At 42.6% G+C, this 12,592-nt stretch overlaps 1 protein-coding gene across 1 annotated transcript in view; it reads right to left on the minus strand.

Moving 5' to 3' along the window:
• The window catches only part of dus1l (dihydrouridine synthase 1-like), a 32,556-nt gene that overhangs the window by 2,711 nt on the left and 17,253 nt on the right, over positions 1-12,592 (minus strand). The window lies entirely within an intron of this gene.

The raw sequence follows: 12,592 nt of genomic DNA on the forward strand, positions 1-12,592 counted from the left end.
AAAAGCAATCTCTGGATCCAGAGGTGATAGCAAATTATAGACCTATTGTTGCAGCTAACTGTCCACCACCATTATCTACTTAGCTGCTGCAGGCTAAACACGGGAGATATTGATGACGCGCACTAAGATGTATGTTCTCCTTATTGCGTTTGTTTATTTTTATAGTCACTTTAAATAAATTACAATGAACAAATAATACGCAGAGCAAAAACATCTAATTGTGGTCAACAAAAAGTTTACTCCCGAGCTCACCCCACTTCTGCATCCTTACAGCCAAAACGATGCACTCAGGTGAGTGCAACTATTTGTAATGTGTGCGTTCACACCCAAAGTGACACACCCTCCACCCAAGTGCCAATCAAGCCTGCACACATCAGCATATTCGCAGACATTCATGTCTATAATATGGCTTATAATATGCGAACTTGTCGCACAAGTCCCTTTTTATCATGAACCACCTGAATCACCTTTCCAATCATCCATGAGTTTTGAGGAGCAGAGTCATCCACAATAGCAACAATGTCCCCTGGAATGAAATTACGTCTGGTGGTCTGCCATTTCTGACGCTCCTGCAGTTGAGGCAAGTACTCCTTTACCCAGCGCTTCCAGAACTGATTCGACATATACTGTGCTTGCTTCCATCGTCGTCGGGCATGTAAATCATCCTTCTCAAACACTCCTGGTGGTAACAATGGTTTGGACTTGAGTAGCAGCAGATGGTTTGGAGTTAGTGCTTCCAAGTCGTGAGGATCCGTAGATGCCTTCGTTATGGGGCGACTATTGATAATAGCCTCTGCCTCACATAAAACAGTATGGAGACCTTCCTCGTCAAGAATCTGAGCCTTCAGTATGGAATTTGGCACCTTACGCACAGATCTTATCAATCTCTCCCACACTCCACCATGGTGGGATCCTGTGGGGGGATTGAAAATCCACCTGATTCCCTTTTGAAGAAGAACATCGTTAATTTGAGCATGATTCCATTTCATTATCGCTTCTTTCAGCTCACGCTCAGCTCCAACAAAGTTTGTACCATTGTCTGAGTGCATCTCAATCACTTGTCCACGCCTTGCAATGAAACGTCTCAAAGCATTAACAAAAGAATCTGTGTCTAAAGAAGACAGCACTTCAAGATGTACAGCTCTTATAGCCAAACATGTAAATATCACTCCATATTTCTTCACTGTAATCCTTCCTCTTTTGACCTCAAAAGGCCCAAAGCAATCCACCCCCACTTGAGAAAATGGAGGTTCATCAGGGAAAACTCTATCCTCAGGAAGGTCTGCCATTTGTTGCTGTCCTGGAGCAGCATGTAATCTGCGACAAACAACACATTTCGACAGTATTCTTCTTATGGCAACACTAGCACCTGGAATCCAAAATCTTTGCCACAACATGGATAGCATATGATTACGTCGTCCATGTCCTGTTATCTGGTGTATATAATACAAAATAAGATCTGAAACATGGAGATCTTTAGCCAATATAGCAGGATGTCTAGCCTTATCTGGCATAGATGCTCTTTCCAGTCTTCCTCCTACTCTCAGAATACCATCCTCCAATACAGGATCTAGCTTGAAAAGATGACTGCTTCTTTTCACACCTTCCCCTTTCTGCAAGCCTTTCCCTTCATCAGGATACCTCTTTCTCTGACTATAAGTGATAATTGCTGTCTCAGCTGCATCAAACTCCTCAAGCATAAGGGGACCTCTTGCAACCTGACAGTTTTCATCTCTTCTTGTAGTTCAGTTTCTTGCTGCCTTTCATCCAGGTCAGACAGAGAGAGGGTAATCTTCAGCTGCTTTCTTCTTTTTGCAAGATCCAAAAGCAAGCTCCTGAACCTAAGAAGCCATCCCACCATTCTTTTCAGACGAACCCATGAAGAGAAGTGATTGATAAAACGCATAACTGAATCCATCTGCTTGGACTACATTCACAAACACACTTGTTCTAATCTCAGGATCTTGTGGTGAAACCAGCGCAGATGCATCAAGATTTACTGGCCATTCTCTTTCAGGCTGCTTAAGAAACTTGGGACCCAACAACCAAGTGTCAGTTTTTAAGAGAACTTCCACTTTAGCTCCCCTAGAGGCCATGTCTGCAGGGTTAGTTGATGTATTCACATACCTCCACTGAGACACATTGGAAAGTGTCAGTATCTCAGACACCCGATTAGCTACAAATGTTTTGAACCTTGAGGTCTCTTTCCTGATGTACTTCAGCACAGATGTGCTATCTGTCCAGAAAACAGATTCCTGCAGCTTCATCTGCAGCTCCCTTCTCAGCATCTTATCCATTCTGCTTGCAAGCACAGCAGCTGTTAATTCCATACAAGGAATGGTAACCGGTTTCAATGGAGCAACACGTGCCTTTCCCATTAAAAATGAACCATGCACCTCTCCAAGGGTATTATGCTGTAACAGATAAGATACTGTTCCATATCCAAACTCACTTGCATCCGCAAAGTGATGCAACTGTGCAGAAACCACTTCTCCATGGTTGGGGGGGGGGGGGGGGGGGGGGGGGGGGGGGTTAAGCACCTGTCAGCCTCAAAACCCTCTAAATGATGGAGCTCCTCTAGCCATTTCATCTACCTTTGCATTGCATCATCTGGTAATGTGTCATCCCAACCCAGTTGTCTCCTACACAAGTCCTTAAGAATTCCCTTGGCTGAGAGGACAACTGGTGCCAAAAATCCTAAAGGATCATAGATAGAACTTATAATGGATAATATACCTCCCTGTGTAACAGATCTGTCTTTCAGGTTGATTTTAAACCTAGAGAAGTCTGTCTGGGCACACCACTGCACACCAAGGACTCGTTCTAGAGGCAATGAATCACTATCCAAATCCAGATCCTTTACCTCCTTTGATCCTTCTTCCTGAGGTATGCTGGCAAGCACCTTGCGACTATTGCTGACCCACTTAACCAACTGAAAGCCTCCTTTAGCACATAAAGCCCGGAGTTCCCGATAAAGCTGTAATGCTTCTTCTTCAGAACCTACTGACACAAGGCAATCATCAACATAGAAACCATGCAAAACAGTATCGACTGCCTTCTGACTGAAATGCCATTGGTTGTCTTCAGTACATAAAGAGATGATCCTCCCTTGACATTCCAAGCTGTTCTTCCTGAATACATTCAGGAAAGTCAACCTTGATCTGTTTCTGCCACAACTCATCAAGCCTTGCAACAGAAATCCTATTGATGCTAACATCAGGTTGTACACAAGTATTATGGTCATTGTCTCCTCTCCATGGACCATTTACAGTCCAACCTAGCATGGTTTTGACCGCATAAGGACCTCCATCAACCCTTCTAACGACTTCCCATGGCTCCAAGGCCTTGGGAGCATTGGTTCCTATCAATAAGTCCACTCCTGAGTCAATCTCCTTTATATTGATGTTCTTTAAGTGTGGCCATCTTTGCAGGTCTTTCTGCTGTGGAATATTGCTATGATGGACAGGCATAATCTTTTGTGTGAACATATCAGGTAAGTCACAAAATTCATCATCATCCAACCCAGCTATTTCCAAGTCCGAGACAATGTGACTACCGACCACCTTTTCTTGTCCCATTGTCCTTAACAGAATGTCAGTTTTTCTCCCTGTAAGTTTTAATCTATTCATAAGACCTTCGGTACAGAAAGATGCCGAACTTCCAGGATCTAAAAAGGCATAAGTCACCACTGACTCATCTCCCTTTTTTGACTTTACTCTCACTGGTAATATAGAAAGTATACAGCCATTCTCACCGGCCCAAGTAAGACCACTAGATTGTACAGACAGTACATCATGATCCTTCGCCATGTCAGTTTCTCTTTTAACTTGCACTGCACCAAAATCCCTTTTCACTGGGTAGATATGCAATATAGTAGGATGCTTTAAATTGCATACATTACAAGAAAGGCGCTTCCGACAAACTTTACTCCTGTGCCCTATGCACGAACAACCAAAACACACCCCATTGTCTTTCAAAAAGGAAATTTTTGCACTGTGTTTTCTTTCCCAATAAAGAGCACACATCTAATGTATGTCCAGCTCCACAAAGCAGACATGCCTTCTTGAGTGATGCATCCTTCTTCTCTTTTACCCCAGGTTCAACTTTTCTTTCTACTGAATGAACAGTTGTGGCAAAGCTACTCTCTTTTGTTTTAAAATCAGATCTACTCTTTGAGCTCTTTGTTTCCTTTCTTAGAGCTACTGTAGGATCTTGTTTATCCCCAAAAAGAGGGCCACTTGCAATTTTGACTTGCCTTTCAATAAACTCTACAATATCTTTAAATGTATCTTGTCTTTGAAACCTTTCCTTTAAATCACAGACAACATTTCTCCACTTATCTCTGAGTTTATAAGGCAATTTTTTAAATAATCATTTGCATGTTAGATGGTACGTCCAACTCGTGCATTGACCCTTCTTCACCCATTACATTACAGCAGCTTCTCTAGAGAAAACTATATGCCTGCAAAGTTTTTACATCTTCTGATTTTATCATTGGCCATGTCAAAACCTTTTCCATGTAGGCAGATGCCACCTTCAAAGAATTGCCAAAATGCTCTTGCAGCAATGACTTGGCTTTGGCATATCCATCATCATGTGACATATGGTGACAGCTTCTAACAAGCTCTCTTGGCTGACCTCTAGTGTACTGCTCAAGAAAATACAAGCAATCTTTAGCATTTGGTGTTCTTTCCTCAATGCTATGTTCAAATTCTCTCATAAAGGTTTGGTATTGTAAAGGATCACCATCAAAATTCTGAATATCTCTTCTTAGGAGTAAAAATAAAGACTGTTGCTCCACTAGCAAAGAAGTAATTTCATTTTGTTTCACCAATACTGACATTAAGTTAGAATGCTCAGCATCACTTTGCATTAAAGCTGCGGAGGAAGCAGCTTGCGACTGTGCACGTGACGGTGAATGTAACAGAGTGCCCTGCTGCTTCTGCAGCCTTGGCTGATTGTACACATTGGTCTGATGCATTGGCCTCGCATTCTGAACCCTTCCTCTCGTTTCAGATTGATGTTGCTGATGACCTGCTGAAATACCCAATGGTGTCTGCACAGGCATTACAGGAACATATGTTTCAGCATCTACATTTAATGTTTGCTCAGTAATCTGCAAATCATTCATTGCATCAGATTTACAGTGCCCGGAACCAGACGTTACTTAACTCCCTCTAGATCTTAACACTTTTAGTTTTGCCATTGAAACAGCCAATTCCATTTCCACATCAAGTTGTTCTCTCTTTTGCCTAAGTTGTTCTTCTTGCTCTTCCAAACCATGTTTATTCTTCAAAAGTTTTTGGCGAACAACAAGTGCGGCTAGATCTGCTTCAATTTTAATACGTGCAGATGAGGTAGATGAAATACTGGATTTGCCTCCTAATGAACTCCTTTTTCTTGATCTTTTACTCTCTACATTAGAAACGCTATCATGGGGTTGAACATCATCTTCAGTTGTTGAACTTCCCTCTGAATGTTGAGAGACACCAGTTTCATTCTCATTATGGGGATCAGCCAATTCCGTACAAAATGGCTGTGGCCTTGATGCATCATTATCATCCTCCATTTTCTTCTCATTAGAATGTTGACCAGGTTGGCCATTTACATTACAAAGCCACTTCTTGACATCTTCTATAAATTCAAAACTATGGTTGTGGACACTAGAAAACCACACATTTTGCTTCTCCTGTTCCTCGACAGGAAGCAAAGTAATCACAGTTTTGTGAAGCTGATCTGCATCTTCAAACAGCTTAGACAAATCTTTAAGATGAGACTGAATGTGAGAAGTATTTCCTTCATCTTGCATAAGCTCTTTAATCACCTTTACAACAGCCTTTATGTTATTAACCTTTGTTTTCCGTTCTGCTTGAAGTCTTTCAATTTTATTTCCCAAAGCTTTAGCAGTAAGTTTTACTTGTCTTTTCTGTTCATCTTGTTCACAAACATCAGAACTTGAATGTCCTTCACCTGGATCCATTTTCCAACACCAAAAATAAACAAAGTCATACAAAATTCATATCCCATATTCAATTCATACAGCCCTTTACCAAGTGACAGATACTGATAACTATGAGAAGTCAGATTAAATTAAAATACAGTCCAAGTGTTTGACTTACATTCCCCTCTAAACTGCCTACCCACATCTAACTAAACTCACCCTAATTTTGGTGAGCGGCGGGTATTTATGCATCTAAATACCGTCGGTCTTGAAAAAGACGGTCTGTCTTAAACAACTGCGGCGATGCTCCCAACCATATAGCTTCAACCACTATAACCACCACTAACAGGCAAAACAAATCAGAACCACCACCTAATGTGGCTGTACTGCTAAAGCCTACTAGGGGAAATTAAGTCTATTTAAATAGAAAAAACTATTTCATACAAGAATAGTCATACCTTAAACTCCAAGGGCTGCAATGAATGAATCAAACCTGACATGGATGAACATAGGATGATGCGCTCCAATCACGGCAATCCACGCGTCACTTAAACAACGAAAACTTGTCCACAAAAATTCCAGGAATTCAAGTTAAAAAAACAGCATCCCCAGATCATCTTCTCAACACTAGATTAAACTTTTTTGGTGAATAATTGTTGCGGCTAACTGTCCAACGCCATTATCTACTTAGCCGCTGCAGGCTAAACACGGGAGATATTGCACTAAGATGTATGTTCTCCTTATTGCGTTTGTTTATTTTTATAGTTACTTTAAATAAATTACAATGAACAAATAATACGCAGAGCAAAAACATCTAACTGTGGTCAACAAAAAGTTTACTCCCGAGCTCACCCCACTTCTGCATCCTTACAGCCAAAACGATGCACTCAGGTGAGTGCAACTATTTGTAATGTGTGCGTTCACACCCAAAGTGACACACCCTCCACCCAAGTGCCAATCAAGCCTGCACACATCAGCATATTCGCAGACATTCATGACTTATAATATGGCTCCTACACCTATATCTAATCTCCCGTTTATGTCCAAAATTCTGGAGAAAATAGTTTCCGCTCAGCTACATGCCCACCTGAGCAGAAATAATTTATGCGAGGAGTTTCAGTCAGGATTTAGAGCTCATCATAGCACTGAGACGGCATTGGTGAAAGTTACTAATGACCTTATGGCCTCAGACAAAGGACTTGTGTCCGTACTTATCTTGCTTGATCTTAGTGCTGCATTTGATACAGTCGATCATAACATTCTGTTACACAGACTAGAACAGGTGATTGGAATTACAGGTACAGCGTTAAGCTGGTTTAAATCATATTTATCTGATAGACTTCAGTTTGTTCATGTAAATGACAAGTCCTCCTCACAAACTACAGTAAGTCATGGAGTTCCTCAAGGTTCTGTACTTGGACCAGTACTCTTCATGCTATATATGCTCCCTTTAGGCAAAATTATTAGACAGCATGGAATAAACTTTCATTGTTATGCAGATGATACTCAACTATACTTATCCTTTAAACCAGATGAAACAAATCAGCCCAATAGGCTACAAAATTGTCTCATAGACATAAAGACTTGGATGTCTAGAAATTTTCTCCTCTTAAACTCAGATAAAACTGAAGTAATTCTCGTTGGATCTGAAAAACTCAGAGCTAAATTTTCCGGTTTTGTAATGAACCTGGATGGCATTACTTTAGCTTCCAGTGCTACAGTGAGAAACCTTGGAGTAATATTTGACCCTGACCTGTCCTTTGGCCCACATATTAAGCAGGTTACTAAAACAGCCTTCTTTCATTTATGTAATATAGCCAAAATTAGGGACATTCTGTCTCAGAGTGATGCAGAAAAACTGGTTCACGCTTTTGTTACTTCGAGACTAAATTACTGTAACTCTCTATTACTGGGCTGTCCTAAATATGCCCTGAAAAGCCTTCAGCTGATCCAGAATTCTGCAGCCAGAGTCCTGACCAGAACCAGCAGGAGAGATCATATTTCTCCAGTTTTAGACTCTCTTCATTGGCTGCCTGTTGAATCTAGAATAGAATTTAAAATCCTTCTCCTTACATATAAAGCCCTCCACAACCAGGCACCACTATATATCAAAGACCTCATTGTTCCTTATATACCAAGCAGAGTACTTCGTTCGCAGACTGCAGGCTTACTTGTGGTTCCTAGAGTCTCAAAGAGCCGAGCAGGAGGCAGAGCCTTTGGTTATCAGGCCCCTCTCTTATGGAATAAGCTCCCAGTTAGTGTTAGGGAAGCAGACACCCTCCCCACCTTTAAGACTAGGCTGAAGACTTATCTTTTTGATAAGTCCTATAGCTAGGGATGGTTAGCATCCCTTAGTTATGCTGCTATAGGTTTAGACTGCTGAGGGACATTTCCTGATACACTGAGCTTCTTTCTTTTTCTCTTTATCTCTTTCTTTTACCCCCCCATAACAGTGTTGCATCATTAACATGTATGTCTCCTGTCTCAGCAGGTCTCCCTGGCCGGGAGTAGCAGTTCCTGTTGTCTGTTGTCTTTCTGTCCTCTTCCCCCCACACAGCAGAGGCAGATGGCTGCCTGTCCTGAGCCGGGTTCTGCCGGAGGTTTCCTTCCTGTTAAAAGGGAGTCTTTTCCTTCCCACTGTTGCCAGTGTGCTTGCTCAGGATGGGAGACTGAGTTGGACTCAACTCAATCTGTTGGTTTCCTTATATAGGCTGTTATGAATTGGCTTTCATTATGTTTTCTTCTCTGTCTGTAAAGCGTCTTGAGATGGCATTGCCGTGATTTATAAATAAAGTTGAATTGAATTGAACAGAGTGGTTTGTTTGAAGAACCATGAACATTCACTTTACTGGTTCCAATGATGGGAGCCCTGGTCAAAAACCAGGAGTCTGCTTTTGGGTTCTCTTCCATTCTAGATTGTGCCATCTGATGGCAGCAAATTGTAGTAGCGCTGACTTGCTATCTTGATATTTTTCAAAGTACAAAGTCTTCTCACATAGACATTACCTCAAATTAGTCAACATGTTTATGACAGTTTACTTTGTGATAATTATTAGGAAGACATGAAGAACGTGATGCTGGGACGACGTGCCTGCAGACAGTCGTTTCTCCACCGCCATCGTTTGGCCAGATGACAGAATTGTGTATAAAGTTAGACATTTTTCCACGCACAAGTACAAGCTGCCAAATCTGAGACTAGCTCTGACTTGCTATCTTGATTTTTTCAAAGTACAAACTCTTCTCACATAGATATTACCTCAAATTAAGCATTTTTTTCCCCCTGAGGATTTCATGCCGGTTCGGAGGGTGTGCTGCAAGGAAGATTTTTCTGCATATATTTGCTCTTTCAAGACTTGTTATGATGAGTCTCCATGGCAACGAAAGACTTGTTTACAATCGGAATCAACTGATTAACCTCTCCCAAATCAGGATTATCAGCGAAACAACACATCAAATTCCGATGGAGTTGAAAAGAAAGAGAAGAGGATGCAGAGCAGGAGTCAGACAGAGGAGAAAGTGATGGAGATTTAAACCATTTCTCCTGACCGTCCTCATGGGTAATGTGAGATTGCTAGCTAACAAAACAGACGAGCTGGAGATGCTAACAAGGTCTCAGAAAGAATACAGAGAGTGCAGTATTATGTGCTTCACCGAGACATGGCTGCATGAACACATCCCTGACTGTAATGTTTCTGTACCGGGCTTTAAAACGGTCCGTGCAGACCGCAGTAGACAACACAGCGGAAAGCTAAAGGGTGGTGGAATTGCAGTGCTGGTTAACCAGCGTTGGTGTCATCCTGGACATGTTACTGTCAAGGAGAAGATTTGCACAAGGGACATGGAACTGTTAGCTGTGAGCTTCCGTCCATATTATTTACCCAGAGAGTTTACCTGTGTTATTCTGGTAGCGGTTTATATAATACCTGGTACCGCACCAGACACAGCCTGTGATGTCATCAGCTCCGTCGTTGCTCGGCTACAAACACAGCATCCAAACTCATTCATGGCGATCTCCGGAGACTTCAACAACGTCTCCCTCTCTGCAACTCTACCAACATTCCAGCAGTTTGCCAGCTGCTCCACCAGAGAAAATAAGATGTTGGACTTATTTTATGCAAATATGAATAATGGATACAGTTGTTCTGCCCTGCCTCCTTTAGGAAGATCTGACCATAATCTGGTTCTTCTCACCTCCACCTACAAACCCGTCGTTCAGCAGCAACCAGTCATCACAAAGACTATCAAAATCTGGTCTGCTGAAGCTGAAGATGCTCTTAGAGGAGGCTTTGAGGCTACAGACTGGAACGTCCTCTGTGAACCTCATGGAGACGACATCAACGCCATGACTGAGTGTGTGACAGATTACATAAACTTCTGTGTGGACAGCATCGTCCCAACAAGAACAGTGAGGTGCTTCCCCAATAAACCCTGGATCACCAGTGACCTGAAAAAGCTGCTGAACATAAAAAAGAAAGCCTTCAGGGATGGAGACAGGGAGTTATTGAGGGCAACACAAAAACAACTTAAAACACAAACTAAGAAGTGCAAGGAGGACTACAGGAAGAAGTTAGAAAGTCAGCTCCAGCAGAATAACCTGAGGGATGTGTGGTCTGGAATGAAGAAGATCACCGGCTTCAAGTTAAAGGGGGACCAGCCTGATGGAGGTCTGGACAGAGCTAATGAGCTGAACATATTCTTCAGCAGGTTCAGTTCACCCCCTACCTCCAGCCCAACAGACCACACACCCTCCATAAGCCCACTGCTTTCCTGTCACGCCTCCAATCTGTCACCCTGCAGCTCAGTCATGGACCAGAACACAGCTTCATCTCCCTCCACATCAGGACATCCTGAGACCTCCACCTTGTTTGTCTCCTGCAATCAGGTTAAGAAGCAACTTGAGAAACTGAACCAGAACAAGGCTGCAGGTCCAGATGGTGTCAGTCCCAGAGTTCTCAAGACCTGCTCAGAACAACTATGTCCGATTCTCCAGCACCTTTTCAACACCAGTCTGAGACTAAATAGAGTCCCAGTGCTGTGGAAAACCTCCTGCCTTGTTCCAGTGCCTAAAAAAACACAACCAGCTGAACCAAGTGACTACAGACCAGTTGCCCTGACATCTCACATCATGAAAGTCCTGGAGAGACTCTTACTGGCTCACCTCAACAAGCAAGTAAACACCTTTCAGGACCCATTCCAGTTTGCATATCGTAATGGACTTGGGGTTGAAGATGCCATCATATACCTGCTCCAGAGAGCACACTCTCATCTGGACCATTCAGGCAGCACTCTGAGGGTCATGTTCTTTCATTTCTCAGTGCTTTTAATACCATTCAGCCTGCTTTGTTATGTGAGAAGCTCCATAAATTCCAGGTGGATACCTCCACAACCACCTGGATCTATGACTACCTCACAAACAGACCCCAGTTTGTGAGACTGAAAGGTTGTGTGTCTGAGATGGAGGTCATCAGCACTGGTGCACCACAAGGAACTGTACTCTGGCCATTCCTCTTCACTCTGTACACCTCAGACTTCCAGTACAACTCTGAGTCCTGTCATCTGCAGAAATACTCTGATGACTCTGCAGTTGTGGGGTGTATCAGGGATGGACAAGAAGCAGAGTACAGAGAACTGGTCAGTCAGTTTGTTAAATGGTGCGGCGACAATCATCTCATATTAAATAGTAGCAAAACAAAAGAGATGATTGTTGACTTCAGGAGGAAGAAGAATAAACAAAGCACTGTTTCCATCCTGGGAGAGGAGGTGGAGGTGGTGGAGGAATACAAGTATCTTGGAGTTCAGCTGGACAACAAACTGGACTGGAAATGCAACACTGACTACATCTACAAGAAAGGTCAGAGCAGACTGTACTTCTTAAGGAAGCTGAGATGGTTTAATGTCTGCACCAAGATGTTGCATATCTTCTATGAGTCTGTTGTGGAGAGTGCAGTCAGCTTTGCAGCATCTGCTGGGGTAGTAGCATCAGAACCAGAGACTTGAAGAGAATCAACAAACTGATCCAGAAAGCTGCTTCTGTGCTTGGAGTAACTCTGGAGCCGCTGGAGCTGATTGTCCAAAGAAGAATGCTGCACAAGCTGATGAAGATGATGGAGGATTCTTCACACCCTCTCCACAACACAGTGATGAAACAACAAAGTGTGTTCAGTGAGAGGCTTCTTCAGGTCCGATGTAAGACTGAAAGATACAGAAGATCATTCCTGCCAGCAGCCATCAGCCTCCGGAACAAGACCTCCTCTAGTTATTATTATTATTATTATTATTATTATATACTACAATATTGAGTTTCCCTTTGGAGATTAATAAAAGTATTTTTCATTTCATTTCTCATTTTCATTTAATTTCCAGTGGATTAAAGACAAGTAAATCAACATGGTGAATTCTGGCTGCCTCTCCTACTGCTCCTTCTGGACCTGGTGAACATCGGATCAAGTCTGAACACCAAAGTCAAACCAGAAACCAGACCTGGGGGTGCAGGATATGTTTCTAGTCGTTGCCAACCAGTGAGTCAGACTGCCTCCTTCTTAGTCAGTGGTAGTGTTGGGGAATGTAAAAATGTGTCCTGTTCAGCTCCAATGCAAACATACTGGCACCAGCTGATCACTCCCACCACCATCACTCCCACCACCACCACCA

Source organism: Telmatherina bonti (assembly GCF_933228915.1).
Source record: "Telmatherina bonti genome assembly, chromosome: 14".
Lineage (NCBI taxonomy): Eukaryota > Metazoa > Chordata > Actinopteri > Atheriniformes > Telmatherinidae > Telmatherina > Telmatherina bonti.